The following is a 15629-nucleotide window of genomic DNA, read 5'->3' on the forward strand; positions in this document are numbered from 1 at the left end:
AATTCTCAAAAAGGCTAAACCCATACACAATTGATGGAATCTTTAAACTAATTTTCAAGTTTGTGTAAAGACAAACCCTACCAATTTGGGAAAGAACAATTATTGTTAAATTTTCCAAAAAGATTTTAGTTATACTTCGAAATTAAAACTTTAAGGTTATTCTTGATTTGTTATCAATAGATGCATTGGGTGCTAACTTGGGCATATTTATTTTCTCCAATCTCATGATTAGATAAATATTTATATTGGGTTATGCTTGATTAGGGTGTTAAAGTGTATGGGTATTGATTGTTAGTCCTAATTAGCAAGTGATGTTGGGTTTTGCTACTATTCTATGGTTGAACTAATAATTATGGGTGAAAACCCCAATTGACTTGGATCCCACATCATCCTTAAAAGATGGATGTGGGTGATGAGTGTCAATGAATAAATATTTGATTTTAGTTATTTCCTTATCATTATCTTAGAAATAAAGATGTTATGTGAAGTAGAAATTGATTGGAATTATCCTAGAAATAAGGGTGCCAAATTTAGGATTTGGATTGGTGAAATTTGTGCACTCATGAGGTATTCCGCACTTTGGAAGAAGAGGATAGGACCCTCATTCGATAAAGGGAGAACCTTATAATTAGGATGGCCTTCCGCATCCACGGCGGAAACAACTAAGAGTCAGTTAACTCTTTGGAGAAAGAATCTATGAGAGCAATTTGGTTTGTTGTTGAAAGACACACATTAAGAGCTAAAATCTAGCTTACCCATGTCTTTGATTATGAAATAGACTTACCCTCAAATACCCATGCATGTATGACCCTAGGATAAGTATAACCCCAAGACTCTTCTCTTATTGGATTCTAATAAACAATTGTTGCTCTCATTTAGTGTCACAAGTTAATTTTGTTCAAACAATGTTTTAAATCATACCCCACAATTTAACTTATGCTTTGCTTTAGGTGTACATTGCAGGTCAACGCTTAGTGACTTTTAACATACATAGGTTTTGAAGACTAAATTACAGTCCTCATAGATTCGACCCCAACCTAAGTTGGGTTATTATATTGACAATGAGACTCTTGACCTAAAATAATAGAGTAAGTCAAGCATTATAAAGGATTCATGTTGACGTGTTTACTGATCATAAGAGTTTATAGTATGTATTCACTTTGAAAAACATAAATCTTTATTAGAGAAGGTGGCTAGAATTGCTAAAAGACTATGATATGAGTATGTTGTTTCACCTAAGTAAGGCAAATACTGTGGCCGATGAACTTAGTAGATTGTTTATAGGGAGTGTTGCTCATATAGAGGATAATAAGAAAGAGTTAGTCTATGAGGTTTTATTAGGTTGGTAGGTTTGGTGTTTGGTTGGTTGATTCGGTCTAAGGTACTGTATGGGTTCAGAATGGTTAAGAATCTTCCTTGCTTTCTAAGGAAAAAGAGAAACAAGACAGAGATCCTACTTTGGTTGAGTTGAAAAAGGTAGTTCGGGATCAGAAGGTTGAGGTTTTCTCCTAAGGAAGAGATGGTGTACTTTATTGTTAGGGAAGTTTCTATGTTTCAAAGGTGGGTGATTTGAGGCAGCGAATATTAGCAGAGATGTATGGTTCGCGGTATTCTATTAACCCAAGAGACACTATGTAAGAGCCCGCAAAGGTCCCTCATAGTTTGAGCCTTAGAGCGTGTCAAGTAAAGTGTAATTCTGTCCCTAAAAGATTGAGAAGTGACTTCCCAAGTGATTGGGGTTTCAACCATATAGAATTTTCATAAATTTGACTTTTTGTCATGTAGAGAATTGAATTAGCTTTCCAACGATACCAATTTCATCCAAATCCAGCATCGGGGTGAGAAGTTATGGTTGTTTTACTGAGAGTTGTCGGAACTAACCAGGTGCGACGGATGATCCGACGGACCGTTGAATCTACAACGGACCATCGCAACCATGGAAGAAACTCCTTTTCCTATCCCAACTGCAACAGCCAAGACAACGGACCATTAAGGCTGCGATGGACCGTCGCTGAGACCGTTGCCACTAAGACAGTGTGGTCTCATCTTGGCCATCGAGTGAAGGATGATCTAACGAACCATTGGCCTATGATGGACCATCGATCCGACCATCGCATCGAGGTAGTATGTCCCTTTTTTGGTCATTGTGCGACAGACGACCCGATGAACCGTCGGACTTGCGACAGACCGTCGCTTTGATTGTCGCAGCCCCCATTCAGTATTTTTAAGTCCTTTTTTAAAAGGGGCTTTTGGGTCTTTTTCCTTTTAACCCTCAGATATATTCCAAACGAACTTAATAGCCTCATTATCTCCCAAAACATCTAAAGGCTAGGGTTTATCTCTCAAGAGCAAATATAAAACCCTTCTCCAAGAAATCCAAGAACTCACCATAGATTCTACAAATTGAGTTAAGATTTGAGTTCCCCAAGTTCAAGGGTTTTAAGAACCCTCTCTCAAAAGTAACAAAAAGAGTCCATAGCAAGCTTGTTCATCCAATTTCATAATCCAAGTTATGTGAGATTTTAAACTAGGGTAATTCTTTCATCCTTGTGCCTAAAGGTTTATTTAAACTATGATTTTCTGCAATCTATGAGATTTTAGATGAATTTGAATTAGGGATTTTCACCCATTGTTACTGATTGCAACATTTTGATGTTTTTCGTGAATTGAGAGTCCAATGGCATGATTTTCACATATTTTCTTGAGAAATTGAAGTTGGGCCTATACCCTATGATTTTAATCCTTGAGAAGTTAATAGCTGAAATGTTTGAGATATTAGAGTATATGAGTATCTTGAAATTTTGAGACAAATTGCTGAAATTTCCAGATTTCTACATGAGTTATGAATCTATATGCTATCTATTATATTTTTGATGAGTTCTAACTTGAGAATGAATTATGGGTTATTGAGCCTTACTTGATATTTGCAATTTTATGAACTTTTATGCTATAAGAACCCATGATTTGAGTATTCTGAGATTATTGAGAAATGTTTTGACTTAATGGTCATGGAGTTTTGAAATCCACTTCACTAAATAAGATTACAGATTTGATTATTGAGTTCTTATTGGACCATGAGATACTAAAGTGGATTTTTATGAGATGAGTGAGATAATCCAAGGGGAGTAGTATTTAGTATCGATTTGGGTAAGTTACTATAGTTTCTTAACCTAGAACTACATGCCACCATAGGTTGGGCCTAAGGCCGAGATGATTTTTGGGCCTAAGGCTGAGATATTGGGTCCGAGGTCGAGATAAGTGATCACTAGATTGAGGTTATACTCCCTAGCAAGAGTATAATGCTCTTCCCAATGTGGGGTCTCTTCCTTAGGAGGATAAAATGTTGGACTCCATGTAGCTCGCATGGTTTATGTCGGTTAAGAGAACCTCCCTTGATACAAGTTAGTTTTTCTAATCGTAAAGTTGCAGATTTGCTCCCTAAGACTAAAGTATTTTCCCTTGATATAAGTATTTTCCCTAAAGCTTGAAATGGGATATTTTCCTAAGGTGAATGGCATGCCTTCAAGTATGTTTCAAAGTTATATGATTCCGAATTCTAAGTACTTGAGTTCAAAAGAGTTACGAGTTATTGAGCATTAAAAAAGTTTTACTCTCTATGAGACATATGAATGAGTTGAAAGTATTGTTTACAGTTTCCTTTAGCCTATGGTTAATGAGAATAAGAGAAGATTACTGATTTCAAAGTTAAACTATGATGATTCATAAGATTTGTGTTACATGCTCCATTCTACATGATTCATGAGCTTTATATTTTATACTTATTCAAGACATATGAGTCATTACTTATTTCTTGCATGATTTGATTAAAAAGTATTGATGTTGTTTTATATAAATGCATGCACCCCCACATACTCAGTATATTCCCAAGTACTGATCCACATATATGTCTATGTGCTACATTGTCTTCTAATGTAGGTTCTGGTACTCAGTCCTAGTCTCGTCAGTGGCTTTTAAGTACCTCTGTCTACATTCCTATAGTGGTGAGTCCTCATGGTTTGAGGACCTATCTTCAGACATTTCTACATTTAAGAGACTATGTTTTTACCTTCAGTTCATTTTGAGTCAGTTGGGGACCTTTCCCAACGGCTCTCTAGTTCATGGATTAGTTGAGGCTTTGTTAGGCTAGTTATCAGATTATGGTTGTGTTGAGATTTCTGGTATTGCTTAGTCATTTGGACCGAGCATTTTCTCTGTATTTTCTTTCATATGATATCACTATGCTAGTGTTTGAATTATTTTATCTTGGAATAAGTGTTATTAGTAGAAACAGGCTCAAAGGGTTAGCTTGGGGCTACTTGTAGCCTTAAGCACCATGTGACATCCCGGGAGGTGATTTTAGGTCATTACACACTAAGATGTACCATAATTTTTGGGAAGTCTATTGCTGGAATAGGATGAAGAGGGATATTACAGAATTTGTGGTTAAGTTTTGAAATTGTCAGCAAGTTAAAGTTTAGAAACAGTGGCCTAGTGGTACGCTTTAGGAATTTAGCATCCCCAATTGAAAGTGGGAAATGGTGAATTTGGACAATGTTACAGGGTTACCTCGTATGGATCGTTAGCTTGATTTTATTTGGGTTATTGTGGATAGAATGACCAAGTCAACCTATTTCTTACAGTCCAAACATTATATTCTACCAAGGATTATGTTAGAGTCTATCTCAGGGAGTTTGTAAAGTTATATAGAGTCTTATTGACCAGATAGAGGTACTAAATTTACCTCTTATTTTCGAAAGGCTTTTTAAAAATGTCTTGGTACCCAAGTTTATCTCAGTATAACTTTTCACCCCCAGATAAATGGTCAGGTAGAGAGGACCATTCAGATCTTAGGGGATATTTTTAGGGCTTGTGTTATTGATTAAGGTAGTTGGGATGATCACTTATGTTTTATTGACTTTTCCTACAATAACAACTATCACTCGAGTACTCAGATGGCTCCGTTTGAGGATCTTTATGGTAGAAGGCATAGGTCTCCTTTTGGTTAGTTTGAGGTTGGAGAAGCTGCTTTGATAGGGCCAGACTCAGTGTATGAGGCGATGGATAAATTTTAGTTGATTGAAGAAAGACTGAGGACAACCCAGAGTCGATAAAAATCCTATGCGAATGTGAGGAGAAGGGATCTTAAGTTTGATATTGGTGACTCAGTGTATTTGAAAATTTCTCCTATGAAAGTGGTGAAGATATTTGGTAAGAAAGGGAAGCTCAGTCCTTGCTATATTGGCCTAGATAGGATTTTGAGCCATTTTAGAAAGGTAGCCTATGAGTTAGAGTTTCCTGCAGAGTTAGCTTCAGTACATCTAGTATTGCATGTCTCTTTGCTAACGAAATGAATTGGTGATCCAACTTTAGTCATTCCTTTAAAGAGTGTGGGTGTGGAAGATAGCCTCTCTTATGAACAAGTCCCAGTCGAGATCCTTGACTATCAAATTCATAGGTTGATGAATAAAGAAGTTGCTTTAGTAAAAGTTCTATGGAGAAATTAGTTAGTTGAGAGAGCTACTTGGGAAGCTAAAGCTAATAAACAAGCCAAGCACCTCTATTTTTTCTCTTTGAATCCAAAATCAATGAGGTAATGGTTTGCTTAATTAATTAATTTTCTCATTTTCTATCACAGCTATCCATCCATTCTCATGTCATCGCATGAATTCATGAGTTCAATTTAGTCCATGCATTATGTTTCAAATTTAGATAGATAGTCATGATTCAGCTCATAAGTGTTCAGTACATGATCTCAGCTTTTTCTAGTACCCATCTTAGATAGTTTCATTAAGGTACGAATGGTCTTGAGGGTGCAATATTGCAATACCCCAAAGTTTTAAGCTCTTAACCCCTAAAAATATAGACCACTAAGTTGGCTTTCCAATGCCGTAAGTCTCGCCTTAATCTGATATCTTGGCAAGAAGTTATGAAATTTTACCTTTAAGTGTCAGTCAGCTGCCAGTGGATACAACTCATGTGACCACCCGTAATAAGTCACTACGAGTCATTACAAGTATTTGCTATCACAACAGAAAGAATCTTCAGTTTCAACCCAGTGACCACAACACCACTCCATGATTCATAATTAGACATTATGAGTCATTAGGAGGGACTCATAGTCATAGTAATGTTCAATCAAGTATCCATTCTAGTGGATATGAGTCTAGCATATGACTCGTAGTTTGACATTATGAGTTATTGTGTGGACTCATAGCCTGACCAGTAAAGGATCTAAGAATTAAGCCTCAGACTATGACATAGTTAGTAATAAGGAGTCATAGGAAGAAAGTTGTAGTCAGAGTAAAAAGAACCCTAGACTTCAAGGTTCCAATTTACAACTCAGACCATGACTCGTCACTAGTCGTATTGAGTCGTGAGGTGAGTCGTAACGACTGGGAATGAAATTTCTTCATATTTTTAATAAGGGCTTATTTGTAATTTTCCCTTCTTTTAACCCCAAACCCACATCGTTTGGGTACCCCAACATTAGTTATTAATGGATTAAAGCTACCCTAATACCTTATAACTCCAGAAATCACTTCTCTTAGAAAAATAAAGTGATTCCCTTTTTTCTTAAGATCAAACTTGGGTTTCCTAAGAACAAGATCAACTTTATGGATTTCAACAAGGTATCTATTCTGTGGTATGTAGGATATTCATTAATAGGCCCCTTCATCTATTGAATCCCAAGAAATTCCCAAAATTTACTAGTACAAACCCTTTTCCCCTTTTTATAGAGTTTTGAGTTAATTATGAATTTTATCATCTCTTTCTCTTAGTTGTTTGGATTATGTACAATGAAAATATGTTCTCCCATAAGATTTGTGTTTCCATACATTTGATAATCTTTATTGCCTATATCAAAATTAGTTATTAACATGTATATTAATTATTATTTTCCACACTATGGTCAGTGTTACCACTTTTATGATCAGTTGAATTAGTATATGCTGGTGGGTTATGAATACCCAATACTAAGGTTTTAGTACCCTTAGCAAGGTATCGACACCCTTTTAACTGGGGTTATAGGTTGGACCTCAATTGGCTTATATTGGGGGTATTTGGTTGTCGTTAGCTCCCATAATCCTCAATTTAGTTATTCAAATTTATTTTGTTTAGGATTGCATCACCAAGTGTTTAGTATCTTAGTCGTCAAGTTATTCAGCTTATTTCAGTACATGTTTATAGTTGGTCTTGCATTTAATTTTTCATGTTTATGCATTCATGCTCAGTATATATGTATACCACCTAGCTTCCGTCTTATATGCCAGTGGATGCTTAGTTCCCAGATTGCATATAGTTGGTTCTTGTGCCACTCAGCTGTAACATTGCTAAGTCCTCATCAGTTGATGACTAGTTATATTATTAGTTATTTATCCTAGTATTTTATTTCATGCTAGTTTAGTTAATCAGAGTTAGTTGGGGGCCTGTCCAAACAACTCATCATGTTTAGAGGTTTTTAGATAGTCAAACATTTAGATGTGTTTTTCGGTGATGTATCTCAGTTATACTTGATATTATTTTGATCATCAAACACTTTTAAATGACTTCTTCAAAGTATTTTGTTACCTTTATTTTTATATTTACAGCCTGTGCCAGATCATCGAGTAGCTTGGGGTTACTCGTAACCTTAAGTACCATGTTACGACTTGGGGGTAGTATCGGGTTGTGACAATACTACTGGCATTGAAGTGCATGTTTGCATATATACTTATTATTATTGGAGTTAGAGTGCACACCTGCACACATATATATATTATTAGGATTAGAGTGCACACCTGCATAGTACATAGACTTTGTAAGTCTCGATGGATCCTGACCTATAAGTGATATGCCCGACGTGTGTTCACACCATATGTATTATATTCATTTCCCCTTACTTGTGTTGTACATGGTACTATTTGATGAATTATGCTCATTTATGCGAAAACCTGAAAAGTGATTGTCTGATCTTGTTGATAGTTAGTGTCTTGACTTATATTTAAGTTGGTCTTGGGGTTTGAATATGTTGATTATTATTTGAAATGGGATGTACTACTTATGGTGATACCCGTACCTCAATATATATATAGCCTTGATACTTATTTCTATATGTTAGATTAGAGTGGTTTTCCTAAATATAGCTTGTTTGGTTGGTTTTGTGGTCCCTACTACAACTTAGAATTAAGATCGATCAATGATGTTGTCGAGTACAAGTGGTTATGTGCTTACCGCTGCATTTTTTCTATACACATACAGGTACTAAGGTGGTGGTCCTCAGATGTTTATTTTTGATTTTCTTAGTGCTTGTTTTATAGAGATTCCTAAGGTAGTGACTACTGACTCTAAAGAATATTGGATCTCCTCTGCCTTTATCTTTATATTTCCTTTTGTATTTTAGATATCTGATGGACTATGTATAGTTTCTTTTATATTTCTTGGACATTAAGATTTTACTATTTTTTATGAGTTTGTTTTTATACTATTTGGGTTTTTATTTTTTATACTTATTTATTTCCACTTCTTATTTACTTTGGATTATAGTATTAGTTTGGGTTTAGGCTAACCTATCATGGTGGGTATGATATGTGCCATCACACTTCCATTTTTGATTCCTTACAAGTTGGTATCAGAGCTCATGCTTATTGGTCTCACAAGTACAAGTCAAGTCTAGTAGAGTCTGGTGGATTGGTGTTATTACATCTATTATCTATCTTTGAGAGGTTACAGGAATTAGGATAATCCCTTTATTCATTCCTTATCATTATATCACAACATAACATAAATCTAAATCTTTTATTCATTTTTTCACAAATAGAGAGCACACATTCTACAATGCTAGATACTTGGAGTTTGTGCCTTTATTATATGATACAAGTAATAGATAAGGAGGAGGTAGAACTTTAGCATTAGGGGTCAACTGGGGGTCATGATAGGGTCATTTTTGCAAGTTTAATAGCTATTCATAATAATGATTTAGTTGGGACAAAAGGGTTGAGTGCAACATATACAACACTTGGTTTTAGTACTATTCATGTGCTATAAGATATTTGGGTGTGAGTATTGGGATTTTTTAAGGGAATGACTCAAACTTCTAGTCAACATAATACTTTGAGACTTTAGACTCAAGATACATAGTTGGTTATTACTATAAATTCTCCAAATATTGATGTAATATTCTAGGTATTGCTTTATATCCAATGGCCTTAAACACTATGTTTGACGAGAGACAGAAGAGGTTTGCAGAGTTTATGAGGATGGATTCCTCATAGTTCAGCGTGGATCCCTATTTTGATTCTTATGGGTTCTTGGTTGGTTTTCACGAGAGGTTGCATAGGCTTGAATTGGTAGGCTCTACTAGAATGGATTTCATTGCTTTTTAATTATTTAGAACAACTAGATAGTGGTGGAAAATTGTTGTTGAGGGTAGGCCAGATGGGGTACCTTATCTCTCACGGGATTAATATAGCCAGGAGTTTTTGGATGAGTTTTTTTAGAGGGGTTAGGGGTACCCAGGAAATAAGCCTCATAGACTTGACAGTAGTAGTGATATGTATAGTGTAGGTCAGACTTCTCATGGTTCTTCTCAAATGTAGTTAGGTCGTGGTGTCTATTTTGTTTTATCAAATTTAGTTTAGTGAACTTCTACTTGAGCTAGTTGTTTCATATGTAGAGATCATGGGCATTATGAGAATGATTCCACCACGTGTTACACAAAGAGGTACAAAACTAGTAGGTTGATAAGGTGAGATGGCTCACTGCTACGTATTTTTAGGTAGACCCAAGCTAGGAGTTTCCAATGCTATGGTTATAGGTATGGTTCGGTATATTATTGATTTTCTTTAATATTGTTTAATCTTAGTTCTACATTCTTCTTTGTGTCTAGTTATTTTGCCTTGGTTTCTGATATGATATGCTAGTGTCATGTTATGCCTATTTGTTTTGCTAGCCTAGTAGGTGGTACCTTAGTGGTGGATCGAGAGTATTGATCCTATGTTGTGACTCTTATAGGGTATGAAACTTAGGTAGATTTGATTATTCTAGACATGATAGATATTTTATGATTTTGGTATGATTTTATTAGTGGTTATGTTGACTTTTAGTAGTGGATCAATCATATTAGTTTAGAACAAAGAGAATGAATTAGTATTAGGATGACGAGCTTATCGATAAAAGAAGTTTTCTACAGGTATAGATATGGTGGAATTAACTAAGAGTGTTAGTAGGAATGAGCGTGCATTGATTGATAGTCTTACAAGATTGAGTCAATACATCTATGGTTTGAGGTATCATATCAACATTAAGATCATCCTTATGGGATGAGCATGTAACGCCTTGGGTTTTTGGTCCTTGAAAATTTTTTTGAGTTCTGAGCTTTTTGCCTAGCAATGACTTAGCTGATGGGTCGTAGGGTGTCTTGGCGGTACAAGTGACCTTAGTTTTAAGGTCTCCAGTGAATGGTGTTTGAGTTTCTATCTTGGGTATGACTTGAGGGTGTAAGTCATAAAAACTCATGATGAGTCATGACTAAGTTCTGCTCTGAACTTAGTGACTACGTTCTGCTCTGAGTACGAGTGGCCCACTATAAGCCCTAATAACTTGTTACGAGTCATTAGGTGCAAATTGTAGGATGTCTAGTGTTTACCCATTTGGGTTATGTGTTGACTACGACTGGACCCTACGAGTTGTAGGATCCTATTACGAGATATACCAGTTGAGTTGTAGGGTCAACAGTGTGTAGGGATCCTAGAGAATATCTTAGTTATGACTCGCAGTGACAAGTCGTAAGGAGTTGTTTTGAGTCACTGGTTAATCTATAGTCAAAAGGAGACACTTTTTTAGCTTTTAAGTTAAGGAATTTTGGACATTTCCCCTCTTACCTAAATTAAAACCCACATCTTGTAACCCCTTTAGGGTATTATTAGCATTCAAAAACAAGTCAAATAACTTCTCAAACACTCCAAAAAGCTCTCTAAATTCCCTCAAGCAAGTCAAGCTAGGGTTTTATCAAGTTGGTCATCTAAGGGTTCAAGGGTTGATTTCTCTCCAAATTTCTTTGTGTTTAAGGCATGTTACTCTTCCCTCATTGTTAATTTGGTAAAAGCATGTGTTTAAGGCATTATTCATAAGACTTTATGTTGGTTTTAAAACAAGTGTTGAGGATTTTAAAAGTTTATGAATTGAACGATGTTTCTCATGGTTTACATATGATTTTTTATTATTTAATTATGGTTTTGAACTTGTGGGTGCATGAGTGTGGTAAACGAATAGGGAATAGTGATTTTCCCAAACCTGTGACTTTTGAAGTTGCTATGAACCCAACCCCATAATGTGTTATTAGTTTTAATTATAAGAAAAGTTGGAATTTATAAAATTAAACTAATCGTTGTTCCCCCAACTTGTATTAATGAGCAAAGGGAGTTATTTTCCCCAAGTTAATGGAAATTGTTTTGGCATATTGTTATTATATTACAAGTGTAGTTAATATGATAATATCGACAATTTATACCTTAATGTGAAAGATGGTTCAATGAATGTGAATGTGTGATACTTGTTTTAATTGGTATTCAATAAGGGTTGTGTAGTTGAGTTATAAAAATGGAGGTCTGAGTGACCGATAATGGAAACTATTTTTGTTAATGCAGAGTTCAAAGTGACCAGGAAGGTTCGAGTCCCCCACATTATTAATGTTAGGGAGGTTTGAGTCCCCCATAAATCATTACATAATTGGGTGCTTAAGTCATCTTACTATATGATTGGAAGGTTTGAGTCCCCCGAGCATATATATGAGATTATTCTCTGATTCATGTGGCTACACGCAGAGGTCATGACCAGGGGGTGAGCTGGGGCACATATAGTCTGTGGGTTCATGCTTTAACGGTTGAGCTACATAATCCAGGCTATAGTTTTAAATTACATGTTAAGCCTTGTTCCCTATCCCGACATGCAATATATATATATTATGCATTTGATTTTGCGCATGGGTTTTGAATGATTTTGAACTGGTTACAATGTCATTATGTTATCCCTATCCCCGATTTACATGCTAGCATTTACCGCGCTAACCATCTTCGGATGCTATATGCCCATGTAATTAAGGAATTATCCTTATTTCTACTCCTACTTGTGATTAGGATTTGGGATTAGCTCATGAGTTGACATTGAAGTAGTGAGCTTCCATACATTGAAAGTCTACTTTTCATGTTTTGGTCTCTTATGTAGACTTGTTTTGGCTATAGTCGGGGGCATGTACTGACACTTTATTGATATATAATTTTGGTTTAGGTCTAGAAAGCTTTGTTAGATTACTGTGGACTTGGGTGGTGTTGGCTGATTATTTTGGCCGGTGATTGGTTGTTGATCATAGAAGTATTAATTGTTCTTAAATCTATCTTATTATATGTTCAAAATTCATCCGATATTTAGAATATTGTATTTACTTGGTCAGGTGCAGTGGATGGTCTCCAATCCATATGGGACTTGAGATACCCATCACAGCCAGACCATGGTTCGGGTTATGATAGACCAGGACTACTAAAGTAAAATTTCATAAGAAGAATTTATGATGGATTTTACTTATGATGCAACTATTTTTGATAGATTTTGGTTAAAGGATTCTAGTAAGGCAAGAAAGGCCTTCCAATGTTCAGGATATTCAGTTTGTTATTATTGTGGTGATTGGGTTAGTTATAGGGAAAAACCTATGATGTTTGAGACCCTGCTTGAGAAGGCTTGAATGAATTTGAACTTTTAAGGATAAAGGTGATTGGAAAAGGGAATATGATATTTGGACAATAAGAATAGAGTATCTAGTTTTGATTTGGAAGGTTAGAGGTTTATCTTTAGGAAATAGGACTTAGGTTAAGAGCGATGTGGTTATGTGGCTCTTATTCAGAATATGGTAGTATTATAAAGTATTTTTAGCTAGGTTGTAAATTATTGTATATGCTTAAGAGTGAAGTCTATAGGAGTTCAAATCTAAAGTAGTGATGAGTTTCCATCATTTTTGAGTTGGTTAACTAGTAAGGTTCAGAATTCAATTGATAGTGTGTTCAAATCGACTAGGAAAATGATTGGTAGGGTGATAAAGCATGTGATAGTTTGGCATCCATGGGTTTATGGTTTTATCATCTTCATAGTTTGGATCAAAATTCAAATTTTTTGTGGTAAGACATTTATGGTAATGGGTTATGTTAAGGTATGGATAGGTGAGAATAAAAGTTTGAGCATGTCGGTTTTGGAAGAATTAACAGGACTTATGCATAGGAAAGTACCCGAGTTGCAAACATTAGTATTTTGGGATGTTAAAAGGTATAATAATGTATTACAGTCGAAGGTTTTGAGTTTAGAGTATAAGGTATTATGTTGTGGGCCTTGTGTTGATAGTATAAATGGGTGAACGAGTTAAGAAAGCAGACTTGTGTCTTGGATATTTGAGAGTATAGGGTATTTAGAGTTATGTCATTTGTACAAGTTCCAAATTTGAAATCCTAGGGGCATTGAGCAATCAGTACAAGTTAGGAAACATAAAGAATAAGATATCCTTTATAGATTCTTGGTGCAAGATTAAGGGTTTTGGGGAGTTCGTCCTTTTATTTCAGAAGTCATAACAGGGGTTGAAACATTTATCAGTGGAAGATGGAATGGTAGGGAACAAACTTATGAAAGGCTTTGTAATGATTTTTCTAAAGAATTGGGTATAGTTTGGGTAAAACTCAGCAAAATATTAGAAATTTTCACTTTTATGTCAGATTAAGTTGTTTATGTTATGATAGGTTGCTTACATATGCATTATAAAAAAGGCTTATAGTTTTATACAGTTGTTGATGATTTTAGATTAATTGATACTACCTAGTTAATAATGACTGGACATGTTATTGTAATGGGTTTCGTATATACTTAGTGGTGTATAAAAGATACATGCTTAAAATTTAAGATTTTTTGGCATAATCAGTGATTTTCCCTAAGGCTTGATGTGAGGATACTATTGTTTGAATAGTGTCCGAGCATGACATTTAAAGATATATATTTATATATATATATAAAATTAATACCAGTTTATGACTTAGTGCCTTTAAATCATATAAACAGTGCTATCATACTTGAATTTGTGCCATCAACCTTTGATAAGGCCAATTTCCAACAAAAAATGCTTAAAGTGTGGTTGGAAGTAGTGGTTCTTTTTGGGAAGCTAAAAAAAGTCATAATTTAGTATTACAGAGAAAGGTGATGTGTTCTTGATGTTTTTATAGGTACTAATGATGATTTTAGATGTGTGAATAAGGAATTTGTAAGGTCAAGATAGTTTGTTGGTGCAAATTTAGCACTAGAGTTTGACTACGATTATCGTTTTACTGACTTTGATAGATTTCTGTAAATTGGGTATGTTTAGTTTTTAGTTGTGACCGACTTATTTATTGTATTTAGAGATTGTTCAAAAATATAGAGATCAGGTTTGGGAAAGTTTAATTTTTGGATACTAGTGGTATAGTCATAAAAGTTTTGGATAAAGGAAGGATTTGACAATTAGGGTGAACAACTAGTACTAATAGTGTTTCTTTACATGGAAGTGTCTGTATTAGGTAAAATATTAGTATTCACAGCTGCTCGATACTCTTCGTACCTTTCTTACTCTTGTGTTTGAGGATGAAGTGTACTTAAGTGATGGGTGATGTAATAACTTGTATAGTAAAATTATGATTTTAAAGCATTTTATTTATTTTACCATTCATTGTAGTTGTATATTGGTGTTTGTGGTGTGTGAAAGTAGGTGACATGGTTCTCGATGTATTTGGTTGAGTTTTAAGTGAGTTTGTTGTTTTAGAAGGCATTAGAGTTTAAATCATTGATTTTGGTCAAAATTCAAAGATCCAAGCATCATATGAGAATTTCGTCAATTTCATTAGCTCTAAAATATTGATTTTTAGTAACTAGTATGGTTTGTTTAGTTCCCAAGGCCTTTGGTATGATTTTGAATATTTAGGCGAGATGTTGGAAAGTTATGGCATATATTTAACTTGGGTCAACATCTGATGAAAACAACCTTAGTTCAAATTCTGACTGCACCATTGAGTTTGAAATGTTGAATATGGTCTAGTAGCATAGTTGGAATGTGTTCATAGGATTCTTAGCGTATTTTGAGGGTGCATGGGGAGTATTTTGATCTTGCATTTTGCTACTGAACCTTCTATCATATAGTGCATACACTCTTCATCGTGAATGCGACCATCCGGTTGTGTCTAGTCACACAATAAAAAAGGATATGTCACAAATGTGATGAATGAAGTGAATGGTTCCAAGTTTATGTTGGCTTTACCCTTCCTAAACATGGAAAAATCCTTGCATTCATGATGATTCAGGGCCGTACTGACTCAAGATCACAATGGAGGGCCCACGATCGTAATGAAGAGATGAAACTTGGATAACTTTTAATTTCTTTTTTGAGTCAAAACCATATTTCCACTATTTTTGTTGGCTAGAAATCATGATTTTGAGAAATTTCAAGGATATTTTTAAGATTCAACCTTTGGATAAGTTTCTATATCGATATTTTTGTCTTTAACCTAATTAATCCATGATTTTTCCTTTAAATCTTTGTTTTCAACTTGAAATTTGAGATTTTTGCTGTAATGTTAAATATTGATTAATTA

This window comes from Capsicum annuum, chromosome 5 (assembly GCF_002878395.1).
Source record: "Capsicum annuum cultivar UCD-10X-F1 chromosome 5, UCD10Xv1.1, whole genome shotgun sequence".
Classification (NCBI taxonomy): Eukaryota; Viridiplantae; Streptophyta; class Magnoliopsida; order Solanales; family Solanaceae; genus Capsicum; species Capsicum annuum.